General features: G+C 35.6%; 1 protein-coding gene across 1 annotated transcript in view; it reads right to left on the bottom strand.

Annotated features, from left to right (window-relative positions):
• LOC126746611 (rho GTPase-activating protein 100F) overlaps window positions 1-24,355 on the bottom strand; it is a 358,577-nt gene that overhangs the window by 98,182 nt on the left and 236,040 nt on the right.

Raw genomic sequence — 24,355 nt, 5'->3', positions numbered from 1 at the left:
AAACTGCGAGTAAAAAGTTTATTAAATTATATTTTTTTTAAATATGAAATAAAAATAGTAATTATAATTTCACCGGATAATAAACATAAATAGCGAATAGCAAAAATGATTGGTATTATTTTACTTAAATCTAATTTACTTTTAGTCTAGATCTGTGGCCTTCCGTAATAAATAATGGGCACAAAATTAAGAAACTTTAATTGGCGATTCTATTAATCTCTTAGGCCTATTTCAGTGATTGAGAAACGGGTAATAAAAAAATGACTGACTTGAATACTGGTGTACTTGGTCTTACTAAAAATGCAGTGAGTTTTCATACTGCTCCCATCATTTAATTATATTTAATCAAAGTAACCAAATTAAATAATAATTTTAGGTTTTCTTTAACCTTATGATTATTAGAATATTTGCAAATATATATTTTTTTGTATAATAAAAGAATGAATGAACTAATCGTGTAGTAATTCAGGTAAAATATATATATTTTTTATTTTAGTTTAGCTTATAGATATATCTTAAATATTAATATAGTGTTTATGCCTGGTTCAGTTGAGTAGCTTTAAGCTAGACTTGCGCCAGACTTAAACTGCATTAAAACAGAAATGAGGTATTGTATGAGCATTTATTCATTATGTAGATTTTTGTTTTAATAAAAGTCATTATTTATTTACTTATTTTATTTATTATCTAACTGATTCTCCAGTTCTTCAGCAATAAGTGATTGAATGGTGTCGAATAAGGGAGAGCGCCCACCAAAGCAGCGATATGCTTAAAGTGAAGTGTTGGTGAAGCGTACCTGAAACGCAAGTCAAGTGTACAACATGCATGCGTCTTGTGATCGCATACCAAAATGGTGTACAAAACGCATGCAAATTGAAGATACTATTCTATGTTATTCTACAGGATGAGTCAGGAGACTTTCCAACTTTTAACTGAGAAAGTCCGCCCTGTTATTCAAAAAAAGGATACGAACTACTGGCAAAGTGTGTCCACAGAAGAACGTCTGCTTATTACTTTGAGGTCAGTATAAAAATGTTTTATAATATTTTAAAGCATAATATTTTTTTACAAGTAATAACAGAAGTAAGTAGGCTGTTAGTTAATTTAAAGTTTGCTAAGTAAAAAAATCCTATTAAATATCCATTATTTGCGTTAAAACAAGATTCAGCTTGTTTTTTCTGCTGAGGGTTGTTCCAAAGTAGATTAGTATCTTGTTGGGATGCTGGTTGAAGTGCTGTAAACTGAACAACACTACTATTTTGAGATTGTTCTGAGCACTGAGTTGGGGGTGAGGGATAAGATACTTCAATCACACTTTTCCCTTCTAAAATATCCGAAGCTAATGAGATTATACCAATCTTGAATCTTCTTTTCTGTTCTGGATTCATTGCTTGCATGTCCAGAACCATACTTAATAAAAATGAAACTTCAGGATGTTGCGTTACATGTCTTGATTCAAAACAATTAAGAGCCGAACGATTGACATCTTCGAGAGTAGTGCTTGTTTTGCATCTTTTCGATGAAAAATTCTTACTACTTTCATTCTGGTTCACGCTTTTCTTCTGAGATTGAATTGGTTCCCGCTGTACCTGATTTAAATGAGTTGACGAACTCTTTTGGCTTTATCTTTGAATTAGGTCAGTGTGAACATTTGAAGTAATATTAGTTAAATCTTGCTGCTGCAATTGAAGATCTTCTTCTAGGTTATTTTCGGGTAGATCGGCAATCTGTGTAGCATCATTTGATTCATCTAGGCTCACCATACTCATATTTTCTGTTCTGTCTTCACCTTTTATTGCACTGATACTGGATCGTTGGGAATTATCCGGAAGCTCTGAATGTGAAAAGTCAACATCTTGTTTAGAATCCTCTGTTCCGTGTGAATTGCTTTTGCTTTTTCGAGAAGTGGTGAAAGGGTCCAAAAAATTCATATATTCTGCTAAGTAATACTGTTTATATTTTACACATCCAGATCCAGAAGGCACATATTTCTTCTTTTGTCTAACATAACGGCCACGCAGGTTTCTCCATCGAAGCTTACACTCATACACTCAGAAGCCGGAACCGAATAAAAATTATAATACGTATATTGATTATTATAATTATTACCATACTAGTTTTATTAGGCGTAAAAGATATTCAATAAATACATTTTTATTTAGTTAATAGTACAAAGAATCTGAGGTACTAAAGACTAATTAATACTATTTTATTACAGGTAATTTGCTACAGGATGCAACTTAAAAGCTCTGTCGTGCTACTTTTTAAGGGGACATATCACTTTGCGAATGATTATTAGAGATACGTCAGTTGGCATATGGAATGCTTTGCAACAAGAGTATATGCCTAGCCCTACACTAGAAATTTGGGCTGATACCGCAAAGCGTTATTGGGAACTCTGGAATCTACCAAACTGCATTGGAAGTATAGACGGGAAGCAAATCAGATTAAAATGCCCTTCAAATACTGGGTCGGCACATTTTAATTACAAATGATATTTTTCTGTGGTACTATTGGCAGTGTGTGATGCCGATGGTATGTTTTTAACAATAGATGTGGGTGAATTTGGCAGGAATAGTGATGGGAGGGCTTTAAAAGAAAGTGCATTTGGAAAAGCTTTGTCAAAAGGAGTGTTGGGAATACCAGACCCCAAATCACTTCCAGAAGAAATAACAAATTTTCCATATTTTTTCGCAGCAGATGAGGCTTTTCCGCTGACACAAAACATTTTAAAACCCTATCCCAAGCGAAATCTAACAAACAACAAGCGCATATTTAATGCAAGGCTTTCAAGAGGCCGAAAATCAGTTGAATGTGCCTTTGGCATGTTAACATCCAAGTTTAGAATTCTAGCAACACCAATCAATTGCAAGTAGATGAAATCATCTAGGCTGTATGTGTTTTACATAACTTTATCAGGAAACGCGAAGGAGTTTTTTCAGTGCCAACAGTGGACCAGCAAATTCCAGCTCTTTATAACAACGAGCATCTTCGGCTCAGAAACCAAAATCGAGCGTCAAATACAGCTCTAGCCTTTAGGGACCAACTCGCTGATATTTTTATGACACCTACAGGATCTATACCATGGCAAAATAAATACCTTGTGCAAAAATAATATTATAAGAAAATACTGTCAAAGTTTGAACTTTTTTTTGGCTTCACAGCTCTAAAAGTTAAAAACAATGGCATAATACGTATGTTTATATTTGTACTTAACATTACAAAAATGAATGTAATAAAAACAAAATAAACAATTTTAAAACTTAAAAAAATATTTTTTTTTGCTTACCTGATGTATTTAATTGATTTTCTATAGTTTGCCAAGCTTTCTCCTGCACATTCACTCGATGATAATCTTTGCTAATAATATCGTAGAGACATGGGTGAGATTCTATTTACTGTACAAATTTAACATTAAATTCTTGATCATCACGCATATTTTTAATAAATGTATAAACAAAAGCATTTATGCATAACCATATATTTATATATATTTGTAACCTGCAGAGGTTACTTTACTGCACTTAGGACTTTAAGTGAAGTGGGAGCATTGTGCGCTTCTTTTGAAAGAACATTCAGCTCAGATCAGTGGGAGACAACGAGTATTCTGTTAAGTACTAATGAGAGAGCAGGATAATCACAGCATATGCATTATATTATGCATACTATATATCCTTCATAGTAGACGTAGTAGTACGTACAGTTCCTAAAGTTTCCATTATCCTATCGGCTTGTTTATACCGTAGTGTAGAACTGCGGGGAGGGGAGTTCTTATATCGAAAACTTTCGGGACTTAGATATTTAACGACGCGTTTTAACGATTTTGATGACGATCCCTTATTTTACATCGGTAAAAGAACAATAGCTAAATTATGGGTTTCATCAACGAGAATTCGATGTATCGTACTAAAATTATGCGATTATGCGATATTTGCGAGTGGAAACATGTTATATTCTTTAGAGTCATCTATAGTTATTGTACATATTCACCTGTTAGCTTAACAAAATAAGAGAATCGTCAGTCTACAAGATACAAAAATTCAATTGATGTATGGTTTTCCAAAACATTTATTATTGTTAAAACAACTGACGCAATTTTTTCATTTCCTCCTAAAATTAAATTCTTCCATCGTTTTTGCTATAACTATACTCATTTTTTGCTACTTTAGGTATTCTCAAATCCTTAGTAGTAGTAGTAAGGGTGGGAGAGCTAGAGCTCGGCAAGTAGGCCTAAACAGGCCCTTTTCGCCAACCCCAGAATCACCCACCCCTACGCCTCCACTCCCAATGCGCTTCTGAGGCGGCCTTCACTGAGTTCTTTTAATTAAGGCTAGCACGTTGTCCCAGTCCAGATCTTTAAGATCCCTTGGAGTGTCGTTGCTCCAAAATATTTCTCAGGTCACTCTACCTATTATAGACACCTAGTATGTGGTATGAAGTTTCCTCCCCTGTACCGCGATTCGGACAGAGCGGGCTTCCTCTTATACCAAGAAGATGTAGATGCCTGTTTAGAAAGTTATGCCCAGTCAGGATTTCCACCAGGTCTTTGATCCCCTGTCGGGCCTTTGCTAGCACTCAACTTGCTTTAGAGCCATCATGAGCGGGTATCATCTCATTGGCCTGTCTATATGCTTCTGTCCTCCAATTTTTTCTTTTTTTCTCAAGCCTAAATATTAAGTATATGATACATTTATATATTACTGAGACCGAGACACGATTTGTAACGGAACCTTGTCTTACAAGTTCGTCGGCTCCCTCACTGCCCTTGACACTTTGGTGTCCTGAGACCCACTTCAGTCTCACTCCCCAGTATGCTGCAAGTCTTTCCAATGGTCTCTGCACTCCTAGGCTAGCGTTAAGCTGGGTTTCTGGATTGCCTGGAGGGCAGCTTGACTATCAAAGTAGATGCAAATCCCTCCGATAACTTCCAATGCTTTTCGTTTGTTTGCTACTTAGCTGCTGCTACTGCAAGTATAGCAAACACTTCCGTTTGGAAAACTGTGATGTGTTTCCCTAGCGAAAAGGATTTCCCTGTATTCGTTTTCATCCTGTACATCCCCGCTCCGGCGAATTCTTAAACCCTTAACGTTTAACCTTTCTAAACCTGTATCTGTAACTTGCAGAACGTCGGCTAGGGTAGATCTTTTGATCTCTCTAAGGGATAGATGGGATACACCGAGTATTTTGTTACGTGCTGAAGAGATAGCAGGAAAATCACATAACATGTGATTTATTGTCTTGTCTTTATGGTTGTATGTCTCGCATAGTGGACTCGGGCTTAGATGCAATTTCAATAAATGGATATTTAATTGAAAGCAAACAGTGAAAAAATTATTTGGTAGTCAGAAACAGTTTGTGGATTGCCTCTGAATTATCTAGTTAGCTGAGAAGCTTTTTTGATAAATTGCAGCCATGGGTATCATCGCAGCGCTTTTTGAAAAGCGTATGATACACGAAAAGCTCCGACCCTAGTGGTTCAGACCAAAGGCCCTCTTAGCCGGGAAATTGGTGACCCGATTTTCCTTGTCCTTGTTGTGTCTCTTGGTCCAGCTAACTCCTACCTTAGTGTTGAAGGAAACTTCTGGGTGTAGTAACATTGTTGACCTGGATCTAATGTGAAGCATGGTCTACAAAAACTACCTGTCTGTAACGTGTAAGTACGTCGTTTTATTAATCATGTTATTACTGATTCGTTCGAACATTAACTATTTCTTAATGTTTTATTGGAGGTCTTTGAAATATCTCCCCAGGCCGAAAGTAGTCTTAGTTTCGTAACCATCTGCGTAGGTATTAATTACGCCTGCCATTCGATTAGTAAATTAATTAGTTGATATTTATGTTGATTGTGTATGGTTTGTTCACTGTGATATGCAAGGATTAGCACACCAGTGCTTAAGCGTCCAACGAGGAAGCGAGTTGGTTACATTATTACCTCCAAAGCATTGTTTGGTGTGCTTTTCATGGCTCCCATTGGGTTCAGGTATGTAATTTTTAGTGAAAAATAGTAACCTGAACTGCTTCGCCGGTTTCCAGATAAAACGCCATTCATTATTAAAGAAATTATGATAGCAGTGTACATTTATATACTGCCTTAGGAAGAAGCCTGAGGTTTAACCAATTGGTGCCTACATCGTTTATAGAAGATGGATGCTTCCTCTTTATGATATGACAGTGCCAATATAGTTTGTTACAAAATGCACGAAGTTACTTCCAAAGCAAAATTTGGTATTGAAGAAATGAATTCTTTCTTTTTGATAAATAACACCATCTTCGTTTGTTTTGGATTTACTGAATAGAGAGTATTTCGCACACCGTTCTTTATAATTAGAAGAGCCCCTTGCATTTAAGTATCCCCGTTCGCAAAGGGGTGTTTAGATTTATGAAAAAAATTGACGTGTATTAACGATCCCGATAACGAAGGATGCCTTGTTTTCCGGCAGTAGCAGAACGGTGGTTAGAATTTGGATTTTATCAAAAAAAATCGATGTATCATACTAAAATTATGTTTTGCGATTGCGAAGTTGTTATATTCTTAAATGTCATCGATAGTTGTTGTCGACTTAATTAGTTAGCTGAAGAAATTAAGAGGTCTATCAATCTGCAAGATACAGAAATTTTATGGTTATATTACAAAGATAGCCCGATATTCCTCTTAGGCCAACTGTCAGCACCATAGCATCTCTAACATGTTCTCTTTCAGAATATTTTGTGCAGGTTAAAGTCACTTATGGGAAAGACTGATCGCTTCATTCTGAGTTCGCCTCATATGGACTATAAAATTATAACCAGAGGATATTCTAGTAAGTCTTGATCTAGGATCACTGTTTACAAATGTTTTAATTGTAGATTCTCAGGATATTTTCAGATATTTTGGAATTGACAAAAAACTAGTGGCGCATTGATCAAAGTATAAAAAAATCCTTTGATAAGCCAAAAAACATTCCGATTATTAAAACTTCAAATATAACATATATTATCAAATGCTTTTGAAAAGTGGATAAATATCAAATCAATCTATTTGATATCTAAAAAAGTAAATTTTTTAAAACGTGCCTGGTTTATGGTATAAAAAGTTTTTCTAGCTAATAAGAAGAATGACGAAATAAAATACGGATGAACATATGTTTTTATGGTTTAAATTAAATAAATTTCTCCCGGCTGGGAACATTCACGAGCAAGCTACTACTACAGCATCGAGGGCTTAGGGGAGAGATTACCAAATTAAAATTAAGTATTAGATAAATACGATTATTATACAGGTGCCTTCTCTATTATTTTATTTTCCGGTATATTTGTGAAAGTTGTCGCTTTGATTACAAAAAACCGCACAAAAAAATTATTCACTATAGCTATAGTAAAACCAACTCTCTGGTGAAAGGACCGTGAAAACTTTCTAGCTCTAACCGGTAAGTAGGGCGTACGAGACTGCTGGAGAAGTTATTATGGCACGATGAGTAGCAAACACTGATTGGTCTGAGTATATTAGTTATTTTTTTAAATGCAGCAAAAAAGAGAGGATAGAGAGGAATAGTTGTTATCTCAAAGAAGGTAGACTCTCACGAGATGTGTGGCATTAATTTAAAATGGGAGAAAATATCTAAATTACTGAAAGTACAAGCAAAATGATTTCTCTATAGGTAGTATATTTCTGCAACAAAAGAATAGAGGTGGTGGAGCATCCAGCACAACTGGATGTGACAAAACGAAAGTGCCTAGGACCAGAAGCAATGAAATAATATCGGAAGGCCTATGTCTAGCTGTGGACTCTAAACGACTATTGATGAATGAATGAAAAAATAATGACTACTTGTGATAAAACTATACATATTTGGTTCTGACCTATGGTACACTATGCATTCGACTATTATTTGACCCTTTAACAGTCAACCTTTATTTACGGAATAAACTGGCACAAAAAGGTAAATGTGTACGTATCACGAGATTAGTACCAGTGCTACGGAGGTGGCCATGTATATTCATCTTATAGGTCTGCAAGTTGTAATATTCTCCATAAAAAGGAGTCCTGACATAGCAAGGTTCTAGGCGTCTGCGGATGCACTTGGTATTCGTGAGTCGCATCTGCCTGTCCAGTAGATCTTGCGTGTGTAAGTGAAATAAGGTGGGCCAGTTCGGAAGAGCATTTACCGTCATGATATCGATAAAAAAGAGTCAGGTCTGCCACCTTCCTTCTATGCGCCAAACTGTCCAAAGCATGTAGTTATCTCCGGATCTCTTATAAGACCTATGCCTCTTTTCTGGATGGAATCAAGCATTTTCGAAGTATGCTTTGGATGCAGAGCTCCATACGTTTGAGACAAACCCTTAACAGATGGACGATTCTGAGCCTTGTAAAGTAATAAAAGCTATCGCAGTATATACAGCCTTTTTGTTTTAAAGAGAGCCCCAAATTTTTGAGACGCCGCTTTAGCTATTCCCGCTACATCACCATGCCAAGACATATTGCTTTGAACCTTTGCACCTAACAAGCGAACTGATGAACACAGCAAAGTAAGTCCGGACATAATTAAGCTTTGGCAGCAGAGACAGCCTTCTTTGTAAATACGGCAGCCTGAGTATTAGCTGCGTTAATCAAATTGTACTCACCCCGCTCCAAAATTATGTTAAGGTCGACATTTAGCTTTGTTCGCGGTGACAGTTCTGAACGCATCCCGGACCAGGCAGAAACTCTTCATCCTTTAACAATATGCGCATGCGTGATTCATAATTGGTTCGGAATTTATTTCAGCCACGAACGATCCACGGACTAGGTCTAAATTTGTGTGAGTTGGTATACCTTATATTTGTGTTTTATGTAGTATGTTTGTTTTTACGTTGTACGTTATGTTTTTGGATTGTTTTGTTTAGGAAGGAGTTTTTTTCCTGTAAACAGTAAAAATTTGAAGCAAATAAATGGCTCTGAAATACTGTAACAAATTTTAATGGAGTTATTTTTTCTGAGTGTTCTTCCTGTTTTTTATAATATGGGGATACAGCAAATCGATCTGCCAGTTCATTAGTCAGTGCTGAGCCCATTCAAAAATTTTGAAAATACAGGTTATCATCAAATTGTGGGACAATGTTTTTCAAATATCCAACATTTTTGGGAACTTCGGTAACTTTTAAGAGGTAATTAAATGAACCTAGAACAAAATCAATTTAATTAAAGCAGGAATTGCTACTTAAGCAACAAACTATCCATAAAACTAATAAAAAACAGTTGTGCAAGCAATTATTGTTTGTGACAGAAACTATTATTGACTTTAAATTTAAAAATTAAATAGAATAAGCACCATTTATCAAAAAAAAATCAATAGTCGACATACATCAAATATGTCATTAAAAATCTACTGCACAAGTCCAGAACTCAAAATTCTAATGAGAGTCCAAGGATCGATTGAACTAGGTACAGATCGATCCTTAACAAGTAACAAAACATCCGCGAACGGCAGATTTCAAATAAAAGTTCAGGACTGGTCACCGCGAACGCTCTTTTTAACAATGTGCATACGAAGTAACTCTGAACTTGTCCAGGACTGTCACCGCTAACAAAGCTATTAAAAATTGGAAAAAAAAATGATATATTGATATTAAAATACTGGTGACGTCTATGGCACTGGGTGTCGGCTGAAGTCATCTGGTGGGCGACTTGAAGGAAGGGTAATTCTGCAGTTTAGCGGCTTTTGTCAAAACTGATGAAAAATGGTCGTTTTTTTGCATAATGAGTAGATTTGGATATACATCTTTCACTAAGAGTGGTGGAAAGCCAAATTTTATCACGACGAGGGTGTTATCGTGCACTAAATCACTCACTATGGGACGTGAAATTGTGACTAATCATTAGAATAACCCTGTATTCGATTAGTTTTGTTAACAAATAGGTGACAACCTGAGGTGAGGTTAGGTGTGGTGTTGCCAGTTCTGTCGTCAACTGCGTTTTGTCACTTTGCAGCTTAAGCTTTGTCCCCAGCCTGGCTGACCTATAAAATGTAACTATGAAGTTCAGACCCTTCATACTTTCTAACATGAAAAAATATATAAAGTGATCGTAAATATCGGACGTCGATGTGCTCGACTTCCCCACTCAAGATAATTTATTCTAACCCAACCCAACCTAATCCAACCCCGTGTGCTTGTTAGGCAACTAATGTCCCAATGTTAAGCACACGGGGGGCGTAAGCTCCCACAGCTTGGGTTGGGTTGGATTGGGTTGGGTTGGGTATATCTATGGTCTGTGCGCAGAGCTTTATGTTCCCCTCGCAGTGATAGAGGAACGGAGCAAACCGAAACACTGCACACATACTCCTAGAGTCGACAACCCATTTGACAGATAGCGACTGTCATTGAATTTATGCAAAAAAAACCGGAAAAAATTGAAATAAATCAGTTTACCTCCATTTGTGTGTACTTCACATTGTTTATAAAGAAACTATTTGCAAAATACACCTTTGGCCACTTTTTCTTCAGGTAAAATTAAGCCATTTAAAAAAGAAAACCGGTGAAAATACGCTAAATTAGACAAAATCCACTAAACTGCGGAATAATATTATTTTTAATTCGGATCAAATTCTAAAATTACCAAAATATTAATACATTATGGGTGTCTTCGGTTTGTTTGTTGCACGAAAATAATAGATTTAGTTACAAGAAAAGGTAGAAACAGTTTTTGTGAAATTATATTACTTTATTTTACGCATCATATCTAACATTTCACGTGACTAAAAAAATACAGAGTGAATTCTTCACTTTAGAGAAAGCACTCATGAGTCAGCCACACTGGGGATAAGGATGAAGCTGCGGAGTGACAAAACGCAGTTAACGACAGAACTAGTAACACCACACCTAACCTCATCTCAGTTGTCACGTATTTGTTAACAAAACAAATCGAATACAGGGTTATTCTAATAAAAAATCACGTCTCATAGTGAGTGATTTAGTGTGTGATAACACCCTTGTCGTGATAAAATTTGGCTTTCCGCCACTCTTAGTGAAAAATATATATCCAAATCTACCCATTGTGCAAAAAGTTCCATCATTTTTCGTTAGTTTAGACAAAAGCCGCTAAACTGCAGAATTACCGAAGGAAGGAACCAATGTACTGTCATCAACAAAGCTGTAAATTGGATTAGAAGTCTTGTCGAGAATGTTGTTGATATATAACAGGAAGAGGGTAAAATACCAGATGCATCCCTGAGGGACACCAGAGTTAATTTCAAACGACAACCAGGATGGATTGGTTTTCGAAGAAGCTTCCAAGCCAAGGCCATCAACGAGAGTTGGTGGCAAACCATAAGAATACAGCTTGTTTAGAAGATTTTCATTCTAGACTCTATCGAATGCCTTTGAGATATCCAGAGCTAGTGCAATTGACGGGATTCATAATATTTCTTGATTACGTTTAAATAGATTTTTTCAGCATGACAGATACTAAGAGGTATATCTAGAAAGTCCTAAAAAAGCATTGCGAAATATATAAGTTTCATTTGTAAGAGTGAGTGATGATGTGAAATATTTGCGGATAATAGAAACTGTTGTATTTATGGCTACCATGAAACTTTTCACAAAGTGGTCAATCTTTTCTTAAATTTCTGGATAGCTATACTGTGACATCGTATACTGTTTTGCAGAAAACGTACTATATTTATTCTTAAAGACGTTCAGCTGTCTGTGTATCCGTGTTTGAGCGCATGATCTTGGTGAGAAATTTCTATCGTAATCAAAAAAATTACTGAGGAATGAAGGCTTGTTCTACAGTAACGTTATTATTTTTTCTACTAGATTTTTTTTGTATCATTCCTCACTTCACTTTGCCAGTCAGTTGCAAGCAGATACCGATGCAGCTTTCCAAATTTTACACACAAATTTAATTGTGTGTAACGTAACGTAAAAAATTAGTCCTACCCTTTAAACTCATCAAAGATTTTTTTCAAAAAATTTACAGCAATCTGGTGCATCGCAATGGATCAAAGGCATATAGTAACATATGATTCATTGCGCTGCACAACTAATTACTTTGAGAGCTTGAACCAATTAACCATATAGGCAGAATCTTATTGCTACTGGATGTATTTTGCAAACTATTCCAGCAAAATGTTTTCTATTATTCCATTAAATTTTCTTTAATATAACTAAATTTTATTAGGCTTTAATAAAAGGAAGCTTATCATCACTTACAGTTCTGTCCATTACTGTGTAACTAGTGCCGTTTACTAAATTTTTAATAAAATAAACAAAATGAGAATATAAGCGTTATTATCTCATTCAAAATCTTATAATTTTACCTAAAACTCTTCCAGTAGGCTTCTTAAACTAACGAGGTAATAAACTAGAATACAGTTTCGCCCTATTTATGAAACTCGAGATTAGTGATAAGATAAGTTTAAATTCAAGGGTCGCTTTCACCCTTAGAAGCAGCAGCTGTATTTTCAAAGAAAAGGTTAAAAAAGAAAAGAAAACGTTTAACAGGGCGGATGCCCCTTGAATAATAATTGGTTTTAATAGAAAACAATTTTGCAAAAACGCTGCGTGGGCAAACTTTTAGGGGGTCTTTATAAATGACTAAGGTTATATTATTAAAATTTTATTATTAAATTCTCGTTTAAAAGAAAACATTTTTTTTAGTTAGGTTTTAAATTTAGTTTATCTAAAGATTATTTTAAGAAGTCAGTTATATTTAGTTGTGAAAATGTAAATGGACCAGCGCTACTTTTCTAAAACAAACTGTCAGTAGAATTACTAATTTAAAAATGTTTAGTTCGCATATTTAGTACCACTGTCCTTGCCTTGGTTGTCAAATTACATCCGATTTTGACCGTTTTTACCGAATGTTGCCTAATCTAGTATCTAATCATACTATTATAACATTTAATTTATAAAACTTCCTGTTGTAACATACTGTATTTGTAGTTATGGGCTATCCGCAAATGCGGACGCCTTTGTCATTAAATTTCATTAAAGACCTGCCAGAATTCAGAATTTCTGAGAGTGAAGAACTGTGTTACTGAGGAAGAGTAACATATGCTATAGAGAAAGATCAACAATTCTTTACCCATCGCCTAATACCCTAACTACACTGGCCGCTGAGAGTGAAACTTTATTTTGCCTAGTGAAGACCGCACACGACATAACTCCGTATCGATTGGTTGCTCTGGTTATAAATTCCCGTCAATCCTTTCTCGCCACTCGTCTTTCTTACGTTCAATTTGGGTCAAACTCTGATTAGTAGAGTTGTTCCCTTTTTAACTTGTGACAATAATACCGATAACCAATCTGGTTATTGCAAGGTGATAATATTTAATGACAAGACGTGCAGAGGAAGGGGATTTAAAGAACACAAGTAAAGTTAGTATCTTGATTAAGAATAAACATAATATATATATTTTCTCTTGGTAAAAGAATAATTCTAAGGCTAGCAAATTAGTTTTATCAAAGAAAGTTTAATGCCCAATAGCATAATAGTGATCCATTAGTGCTCGACTAGCTATGTTCGTAAGCTTATTGCTAACGATTGGTATTGCTTAAAGATATTGTTCTACCAGCTTTTCCGATATAGTTCTTAGTACATCTAAAAAAAGGAAATAAGCTGAAAATCTGGTATTAAACTCTCCTAGAGCTAAGAAAATATGGTTGCTGTCTGGTTACAGAGGAGTGGATCTGGTTGGAGTTATTGCAAATTGCAAAGTTCATGTAATAATCTCTATATATAAAAAGACTTGTCCTGACTGATAATCAACGTACAGCTCAAACGGTAAAACCTAGAAATATGAAATTTGGGGACAACATTCCTATGATTATGTAGGCGTCCACTAAGAAGGGATTTTTTGAAATTCCATCGGGAAGGGGTTGAAACCACCCCTTATGCATTACAGCTTCGAAACTATGTACTTTTTAAAAAAACGGTGAAACACGTCATTTTTATTTTATTTTTTTACCTAATTTCCATTTATTTGTTTTTTTTTTGTAAGGCGTTAAAATCACCCTTTAAGATTTTAACATATTTTTTATGGTCAAATTGATTACTTTTCGAAAAAAAACTGCAAAACACTTCAATTTAATTTCATTTTAATGACAACAACATATTTTTACATATTACACGAAGGCAAAACAAAAAATGTGTTTACAAAGAAGTCCTTCAGTAGAACTTTTCTTTTATTTTCAAATTCCACGCGAGCAACGCCACGGGCATTCAACTAGTAATAATAATAATAATAATAAAGTTTATTTGTCATCAGCTTCAATGAAAACATCACAATTGTCAAATAATTAAAGCAGAATATAATATATCATTTAATACTATTACAACTGCCCATCTACATAAGTTAATCAAATAAATAAACAAGAAACACAATACATACAAAGAATTATAACAATAATTGACTCCAAACAGCTAATTTAAAACAGGCTTGAGTTTAGTGTCTGCGATATGTGGTTATAAAATTCATCAAGTAAATAAAAGAGATTTTCACACAATAACTGTTTAAGTCTAGATTAAAATGCTTTATCACTTGACAAATTCAGGTAAAGCATTATACACCCTAATGCAATTATAGTAGGGACATCTTTTAAACATTGCCGTTCAGTGCAAGGGAATTCTAAGACTATTGCATTGCCTTGTCGTCATTACATTATAGATATCTGAATTTTTTTGACAGGACGTAAAAAGATTTCTTGCTGACATTGAAATATTTAAAATGTACAAGCATGGCCCTGTCAATATTTTAAGTCTTTGAAAGTTTGATCTACAAGATTCGGTATTTTTCAGTCCTAGCATGCATCTTATAACCCTTTTTTAGGCTAATATGACTTTATCTAAACCAGCTGAGTTGTACCAAAATATTAAACTGTACTGAATAATTAATTGTACATATGCATAATAGTACGGTAATAAAGTCTCCAAACACAACTGGTCTCTCAAATACCTTATTACATAACAAGCTCTATGAATTTTCCTGGTTAACGCTTCGATTTCCACTCTCCAGGAAAGTTCCCGATCAATTAACACTCCTAGAAACTTACTCTCTGGAACCTGAGAGATACTCTTACCCTCTAAGGATGCATAAAGCGACCTATCATGATGTCTATATTAGACGATATTTGTTTTCGAGATATTAAGTTTCAGCCTGTTCTGGCGACACCATCTTGACATTTCGGTTATGGCGATGTTTGTTTTCTTTGCTAGTATGAATTCGTTTTCGGCAATAAGAATACAAGACATGTCATCAGCAAACTGAAAAACTGAATTAGAGGTTATTACTTCACTTAACTCATTTACAAACATCAGAAATAAAACAGGCCCCAATATAGATCCCTGAGAAACACCTAAGGAAATATCGAATACTCGCGAAAAAGTAACTCCCCGAGTGTTTTCGTTTTTATTGGGAACATATATGGCCTGCCCTCTATTACTTAAATAAGACCTGATGAGGTTATTAACTGAACCTCTCGAGCCATATTCATCAATTTTAGTTAAAAGTAGGTCTATCATGTCAAAGGCTTTTGACAAATCAAAAAAAACGTAACTTACAAGATGGCCTCTGTCAATTTGTTCCATTATCTTATTCAAAAAACAAAATATTGCATTTATCGTCGACCTTTTAGGTAAAAAACCAAACTGGTTCGGAGAAAAAACCTTTTTTTGTTGTTTGAAGTAACCTATCATAAATTGCTCTTTCTATTATTTTTGAGAACACAGTTTAAAGAAAAACAGGTCTGTAATTATTACACTCCTGTTTATAGTTGAGGAGGCATTGGGTAACCTTGTCTAGAAAGGCATATAGGAAAGGTGAATAAGATTAACCAGAAATAGTGATGGTGCTTACCGAAGTTGACAAAAAAGGATTTTTAAGTGCTTTTTCCATTACTATTATCCCGTTACATAATATGACAAGAAAACTGTCACTAGGGCTAATTGAGCTTTTGGTTCATGGTAAGGAATGCTATATGGAATACTGGATAATACAATACTGCTTCTTCAATTTTACTTTATCAAAAGGGTATTTTACCCAGGTCTTACCTAATGTAATTAAAAATATATCGTCTGCTAGATATAAAAATTGAATTTTCTTCATGAAGTAAAAGCATTTCATTTTTATACATTAAAGAACAAAGGCCTCAACACTATTTCTTGTAGAGACCAAATTCCACAAAATCATTAATTTGCTCTAATATTCCATTCAATCATTGTTATGGAACTATGCCCGGGGTAGACGAAGTTTTCTTAAGGCGAGGAGATGTCCAACTTTGTCTAGAAAGCTATTTAAATGATAATGGTTTAATGTGCAAGGGTTTTAATAGGCATTTTGAGCCATTAGGCAAACATATTGGATTTCCTGTATCAATTTCTGTAGGATTATTTATTTAAAAAAATACCACTTTATTTAAATGTAAAACTTTTATAGCAGTATGTTACTTAGCTAAAAATATTATTCATATATCTATATAAAAAAGGTTTTTTTCGTCAATTTGCTCCTTAGTTCTCATCAGAGTTGAGAGTTGTGATAGCTCATAAAAATGTCTGTTATAGTAACTTTCTAAAATGCTAGAAGACCAACTTTATAAAATCTATTTTTAAAGCAGAAGATATTAATATAAGGAACGAATTGTTGCAACTTTATCCTCTAGTTAAAAATTTAGGAAATTTGTATCATAAACTTGAATTGTTTTTTTTTTGTACATTTTATATTAATTTTAATTAGGCTTAATACTCAATTTGAAAAGTTGTGATTGTTATTACTACTAAATTTGGAACTATTAAAAATATGCTTTTTTAGAAAAAAGCTGACCGCTAGCAGCCATCTGGCATCTTTTTATCTTCATAATTAAAAAAAAATACTATGTTTTTCTCGTTGGATCCAGTTTCTTATTTATTATTTTTAATTATCCTCTAATTAGAGGTTTTACTCAATTATTTGCAATTTTTAATAAAAAATCATTGGATTCGTCTTGTATTAACTTTCAACTTGCTGAAGTTTCGCCAATAATTTTTCCGACTTCTTCAGAATTTAGTCTGTTAGTAGTGAATCTGAATATCCAAAGTCAGGCATGCCCTTATATAATAAGCCTGTGGTAGAGTTTAGTACAATAGAATCCCGATTTCCATACTGAAAATATGCAACCCAGCACCCTCAGCAGCAAGCTACCAAAATGAATAATAATTTCTTTCACAATCACAATCGAGGTCTTTACGGAAATATTTGAAGATTTGTTTTCCTTGAAGCACTTCAACAAACACGTCGTCGAAATTCTTCCTAGAAGGCGTTAAAAATATCCAGCAAGAAACGCAGCCAAGGCCACACACCACGCTTAACCATGTCAAACAGATCATAAGAATAGTGAAAAGACTAATGTCAAAGGGCCTACAAGCCACCACTGAAAAACTTTAGGTTATCCCTCCTGCACAATTTAAAGGTATATCCATATCCACACCATGTCAGAACCTAGCACAAGTTCTCTTTCATCAGTCCTGTTTAATATTTCATGTTGGACCTTACCACAAAGAAGATAAGCTAGGCCTTTCAATTCGCCGATGATACAGTCTTTACAATATTAGCTCAGAAGAGGAGAGACTTACTATACCCGAACCTGCAGAGCTAGCTTAACTAGTTAGTGACACGGAAGGACTCGGACTACACATCCACGGAAGATGCAAGCGATGATTTTTACCAAAAGCAAATAACCACCTGAAGTGGAAAGATTCGTTTGTTCTTTGAGCGAAACTTATAAAGTGCTTAAGAGATTTCTATTTCGACTAATGCCTGACCTGGGCACGATATGCTCACATACATCGAACACGCATCTTCGCCAACCGTACGTGCTCCTTCATTACATAAATGACTTGCTTCACTCACCCCGCTAAGGACTAGACTCAGTATTTAGAGGGTGTATTTAAGGCAAATCCTTATTTGCAACATTGCAAAACCATATCACCAAACTCAATAGACAATAAGTTACGACTGATAAATATAGGACAACCTTCTCATGAAACACTCAAACGTGGCAAGAGGTCACTCAGGAGCGATATACCCATTACAAGAGGTACACAACATACACAGATTTGCCACAGCTCGCCAACTGAAGCACTCATCGCAGCGACCATGGAACAGTTACGAATATTTCACCATTTTCTTTGGCAGAATATGAGAAAGGTCATTGCTTTTAGCCAAGTATGTCACGTCGTGACAATAAAAAAAAAAGAGTTACTAATTTAAAATAACCTTATGATACGTCATGTCACTATCGATTATGATAGTTATTGACTTAATTTCTCGAACTATAATGAGAGGAAAATAGCGAAAAATAATTTTTGGCCACTGACACCAAGTTGGAGTTTCATTCTTAATAAAAAAGTAAGATTGCTTCAAATGATTTACTTAATACGACGACTTATGACTTTTAGGTTTTTGAGAGGTTTGGTATGAACACTTACGGTACATTGGTACTTCGGTGAACAAGTTCGGATCTACTAAGCCATCCCAGAATTGTTTAGATTTTCCTTCAGTTTTGGTACAAATTGTTGTAAAGTTATATTATTGTTTGTAATACTTAAAGTTAGTTCTGGACCTATAAAGTATTTTTAGGCCTCGAACAGGCTAGTAAGTATACCTGAGTAATTCCTTTAAGTCCAGTATGCCCCGGTATCCATATTAGGGAGAACTACCACCATTAGATAAATAAGCTATTACAAAGGTTGAGCGGTAGGAAGATTTAACTTGGAAGCCGCTAAGAAGATTTTTAAATTCGCTGAAAAGAACTGGTAAGTCATCTAGAGCTCGCAGTTACAAAAGGATCTATGTTAAGTGGATTTATTTTAATTTCAGAATTACTAAATCCAGAAAAAAAAACAGCACGGCAATTAAAGGACTCCTTAATCCAATTGGTTTGTACAACCGAGAACTGACATGAAGTTTTACAAAAGGAAACCAGAAGCTGTGCGAGACATAATCTGTGCTTGTGACGCAGAACGCAACAAATATTCAGGAAGATATACTTACTATACCCAGAAGAACGCAGCAAAAGATCCGTATTGCAAGGCAGCGAAGTATTACGTTGGCTAAAATAGAGAAGCAATGGGGTGAGCACAATAAGTCTAATATAAGCTAAGGTACCTTCAAGAGTGAAAGCTGGACGAGCCCCAGAAAGAAAAAAAAGATTGCTACTCGTAGACGCAGACGTTTCCCCAAAGGGATGTCTTAGTAGATCCGAACTTATTTACTGAAGTACCGAAGTGTTCGTGCCAAATCTTTCAAAAACCTAAAAGTCATAAGTCGTCGTATTAAGTAAATCATTTTAAGCAATCTTACCTTTTTATAAAGAATGAAACTCCAACTTGGTGTCAGTGGCCAAAAATTCTTTTTCGCTATTTTCCTCTCATTATAGTTCGAGGAAGTAAGTCAATAACTATCATGATCGATAGTGACATGACGTATCATAACGTTATCTTAAATTAAAAAATCAATTTTTCTTATCATAACGTGACTTGCTGGACTAAAAGCAATGAGTTTTCTTGAGGCTCCTCATATTCTGCCAAAGCAAACGGTGAAATATTCGTAACTGTTCCATGGTCGCTGCGATGAGTGCTTCAGTTGGCGAGCTGTGGCAAATCTGTGTATGTTGTGCACCACTCTCACGAGATGTGTCCCTCCTGAGTGACCGCTTGCCACGTTTGACTATTTAATGAGAAGGTTGTCCTGTATTTCTCAGTCGTAACTTATTGTCTATTGAGTTTGGTGATATGGTCTTGCGCAGTATTTCAAATAATGATTTGCCTTAAATACACCCTCTAAATACTGAGCCTAGTCCTTAGCGGGGTGATTGAAGCAAGGCTTTTATGTAATAAAGGAGTGCGTACAGTTGGCGAAGATGCGTGTTCGATGTATGTGAGCATATCGTGCCCAGGTCAGGCATTAGTCGAAATGGAAATCTCTTAAGCACTTGATAAGTTTGGCTCAAAGAACAAACGCATCTTTCCACTTAAGGGGGGTTATTTGCTTTTAGTAAAAATAATCGCTTGCATTTTCTGTCGATGTGTAGTCCGGGTCCTTCCATGTCACTCACTAGTTCAGCTAGCTCTGCAGGTTCGGGTATAGTAAGTCTCTCCTCTTCTAAGCTAATATTGTAACGACTGTATCAGCGGCGAATTGAAAGGCCTAGCTTATCTTCTTCATGGGAAGGTCCGACATGAATTGTGCAGGAAGGATAACCTGAAATTTTTCAGTGGTGGCTTGTAGGCCCTTTGACATTATTTTTTTCACTATTCTTACGATCTGCTTGACATGGTTAAGCGTGATGTGTGGCCTTGGCTGCGTTTCTTGCTGAATATTACTAATGCCTTCTAGGAAGAACTTCTCAGTTTTAGGCAAATATCGAGGACGGGTTTGGTGAAGGGCTTTAAAGAAAACAAACCTTCAAGTATTTCGGTAGAGACCTCGATTTTTATTGTGAAAGAAATTATTATTAATTTTGGGGAAACGTCTGCGTCTACGAGTAGCAATTTTTTTCTTTTTTTCCTTTCTGGGGCTCGTCCAGCTTTCACTCTTGAAGGTACCTTAGCTTATATTAGACTTATTGTGCTCACCCCATTGCTTCTCTATTTTAGCCAACGTAATACTTCGCTGCCTTGCAATACGGATCTTTTGCTGCGTTCTTCTGGGTATAGTAATTATATCCTCCTGAATATTTGTTGCGTTCTGCGTCACAAGCACAGATTATGTCTCGTACAGCTTCTGGTTTCCTTTTGTAAAACTACATGTCAGTTCTCGGTTGTACAAACCAATTGTATTAAGGAGTCCTTTAATTGCCGTGCTGTTTAGAGGGTCTCTGGCGATAAAGAGACTAGCAGATCCTCTTCTAGCAGGTACATCCGCTTTCTCATTTCTTAATACACAGTTGTATTCCGGTACATACAGAGGTGTTAAATTGTTACGATTTTTAAGGGTGCCTAGCTGTCAGATAAAAATAGGATCCGCCTATTTTTGTAGGCTTTTCTTTTATTGTCTCCTGCACATTTGAGTACTATCAAGACTTTTTTGCGGAAGGCCGATGCAAGATTCCCTAAAAAATAGAATATCCTCTGTTTTTTTTCCCAAGAAATTCGAACTCTTGCGCCATCTTCAGTCTTTAATCTATCTGTGTATCAGATCATATGTGTGTTAAATTCCTACGAGTCTTGCAGGCGCTCTCGTTCTACTCTTTTCTGCTTTGATACGCAACTTCAAAAGATCAAAATTAGATCGGGAAATTTTGAATATAGGAGAAACTAACCCAAGGACAGAAATATCTATTTTCCTCATCAATTTTCAAGTGGAAGTACCTGCCACTGAAATCTGTGCAAAATGCTTCACCAAATGCAACTGGAAAAGAGAACCATCAAAATCTACAGTGACAGTCAGGCGGCTCTAAAAGCGCTAGAATCTCCTGCACATCTAAAGCAATATGCTGCAAAAACGAGCTCATACTGCTTGGGGAAGGGAACAAAATTATTCTAACATGGATTTCGGACATGCTGGGCTTACAGGAAATGAGGAGGCTGACAAGCTATCCAAAAAAGTGGCAGAATCCAACCTGCTGGGTCCAGAATCAGCTTTAGGCATTGCCTATAATATAGCAAAACACACAATCACAAGCCTGGTGCATAACAAAGCAAAGCACTATGAAAAGGCTTTCATACACGACGTAACAAGGACGCGAAGGTAACAGATACCATAAGGGACCTAAGGTCGCAGTGGAATCATAACAAACACTCAACCTAACATAACCTAGATCGGGAAACCATGTGGTCCGATATCATTTTTAGTGTTTTATCCTCAAAGATTGTTCAGATTCTTTAATGTACTGTCAAATTGAGTGGATTATTTTTATATCCGGTCCGCTGTACTCCCAGTTTTATATTAAACTTTCCTTGGGTTATTAAAGCCAGTTCCTCAAGAAGAAGAGACAAGGTCAGAGCCAGTAAATTTGTAAAAATGTGCTTATCGTTCATTCGCAGCATTCATAGCAGGTTTTGTAGTTCAAAAATTCCCCCATTGACAAGTGAAGATGGTTTCATTGCAATAACCGTAATAGAAAAGGCATACTTGTTGGATCAGATGTTCGCATTAAACTCTACTTTAGTCCAACAAGGCAATACACCACCAACTTTTTCAAGAAAGGCTTAAATACTAATGGAATACCGCCAATAGTATTAAAAAAAAAGAGCGGTGCACCACCGTTATGCAAATTGTATTCTCTTTCATACAGAAGAGCTCTGTTTACTGGAGACTGGAAACTTGTGCGGATTCAACCGATACCCAAAAAAGGAAAAAAGACTCTACTCGCCAATGAATTACCGTCCGATTACTTTAATTTTGGCAACTGCTAAGGTAATGAAAAAATGTGTCAACCAGCAAATTTTGCAATACCAGGAATCCACCATCATCATTAGCGATCGTCAGTATCCCATGCAATAGCTCTGGACATTTCAAAGGTATTTGATACGGCCTGGAATGAAAATTCTCTTAAATAAACTATATTCTTATGATATGGCACCAACTCTCTTTGCTTGATTTAAAAGCTTCTTTGAGAACCGATAGATTTAGGTTGTCGTTGTTAGACACACCTCGCAGAGATTTCAAATTAAGGCTGGTGTCTCTCAGGGATACATCTTATCCCCTATCCTCTTCCTGTTGTAGATCAACAACCTTCTCGGCATCTAATAAAATTTACAGCTTTGCTGATGACAGTACATTGATGTTCGTCTTCAAATCGCTCAATCAAATGATGCATAACGCACCTCGGTTTACTTATGCTGCTGTATTTAGAAAAAATGATGCCTCCTCTTAAGTATTGCTCTTACATATGGAGATTTGCACCCAAATACACTTTAAAGCTGCTTGATTCAGTCCAGAAGAGAGCCGAACATCTTATAGGATATCCAGAGATAACTAGAGCCTTGGAGAGTTTGGCGCATAGAAGGAAGGGGCGAACCTTACTCTGTTTTATCCATACCATCACGGTAAATGCTCTTTTGAACTGACCCATTCATTCCACCTATACACACAAGATCTACTCAACAGGCAGATGAATATACGACTCATGAATATCGAGTGTATCTGCAGACGTCTAGAACGTCGCTCTATCGAGACTCCTTTTTATGGAGAAGTCTTTGGAATCAACTTCCAAAGCACGTCTTTCCCGAACATTAAAACTTGCAGAATTTTAAGAAAAATATCCGCTGACTTCATAGCACTAGTGCTACTCGTAATACTCGAGTACCATAGTGTTAGCCCTGGTGTACTAGTGTCTTCCGTAAGAAAAAGTAAACCCGAAATAATTTAGTAAGAGTATCTCTTTCTGTAAGTGTATAATTTTAGTTTTTTTATGGAATTGCGTTTATAGTATTTGTGTCTTGTTCTTTAGTGAGTACCTTGACTCCAGAGTTAAGGATACTTTTTAGTTCCTCACAATATTTTCTCCATGAAGCTCTTTTCTCCTCGCTGATGTGAGTATTGAATTCTGCTAAGAGTGTTCTATTTATTGCCCACCTACCAAATTTTTTTGGTCATTAAAGTTCATTCTATTTTCCTCATCTTTTTAAGGTCTCTTAAGGAGTATCAACGATAGTTATTTGTAAAAGTCTTCGATCAAAACTAAAAAAAATCTAAAAAATATTTTTGAAGTTTCAGTATATGTAAGACTCCTCTATTTAGACGCACCATTTAAAGCTCACAAAGGTGTATTAGGTTCATATTAGTTCAGTATTATTAACACCCTTGAAATAATCAAACCTTCAACACAAAAACAAGCCAACCCCAACTCAAACATTCCGAAATAGGTCTGTTACATCTAAAATTCTTCTCTAATTAGAATAAAGCTCCGGCTACTGTACGTCGTCATAAGCGACACAAAATAATGCAAATCCTGCCGCATAGATTTTTCATAAAAGCAGGGTAGGACGCTTTTAAGCCTCCTCGAAATGGAAATGGCGAAAGGGAACGCAAAACTTTTAAACCAAACGACCTAAAAAATTAATTAAGTCGCCCCGCTATTTGTGAAATATGATGGAACAAGAGCATACTTAGTTTTAGTTTAGATGGCTAATTGTAGGCCTTTTTATAACGCTTCATTAGAATTCCCGTGGAAAAGTAGCTAAAGACCCTGGTCATTTTTAAAGAATATAAGTAAATAATAAAAAGTTTATGTATTTTAAGCCTTATTGAGAAAAATGTTCGTATGTCTGATTGACTGAGGGTTTTTAGAACCTATAGTTGATTAAAAAACAGAGCTAAACATTAAATCCCTGATTTACCACAGTATTTACTATCTAAGAAAAATTTTCGCGTTCTAAGTTTCATTCAAAAAATTGTAATAAATATTTATACTTGCA

Source organism: Anthonomus grandis, chromosome 17, assembly GCF_022605725.1.
Source record: "Anthonomus grandis grandis chromosome 17, icAntGran1.3, whole genome shotgun sequence".
NCBI lineage: Eukaryota > Metazoa > Arthropoda > Insecta > Coleoptera > Curculionidae > Anthonomus > Anthonomus grandis.
The sequence above is the reverse complement of the archived record's forward strand: the minus strand, read 5'-3'. Positions and strand labels throughout refer to the sequence as shown.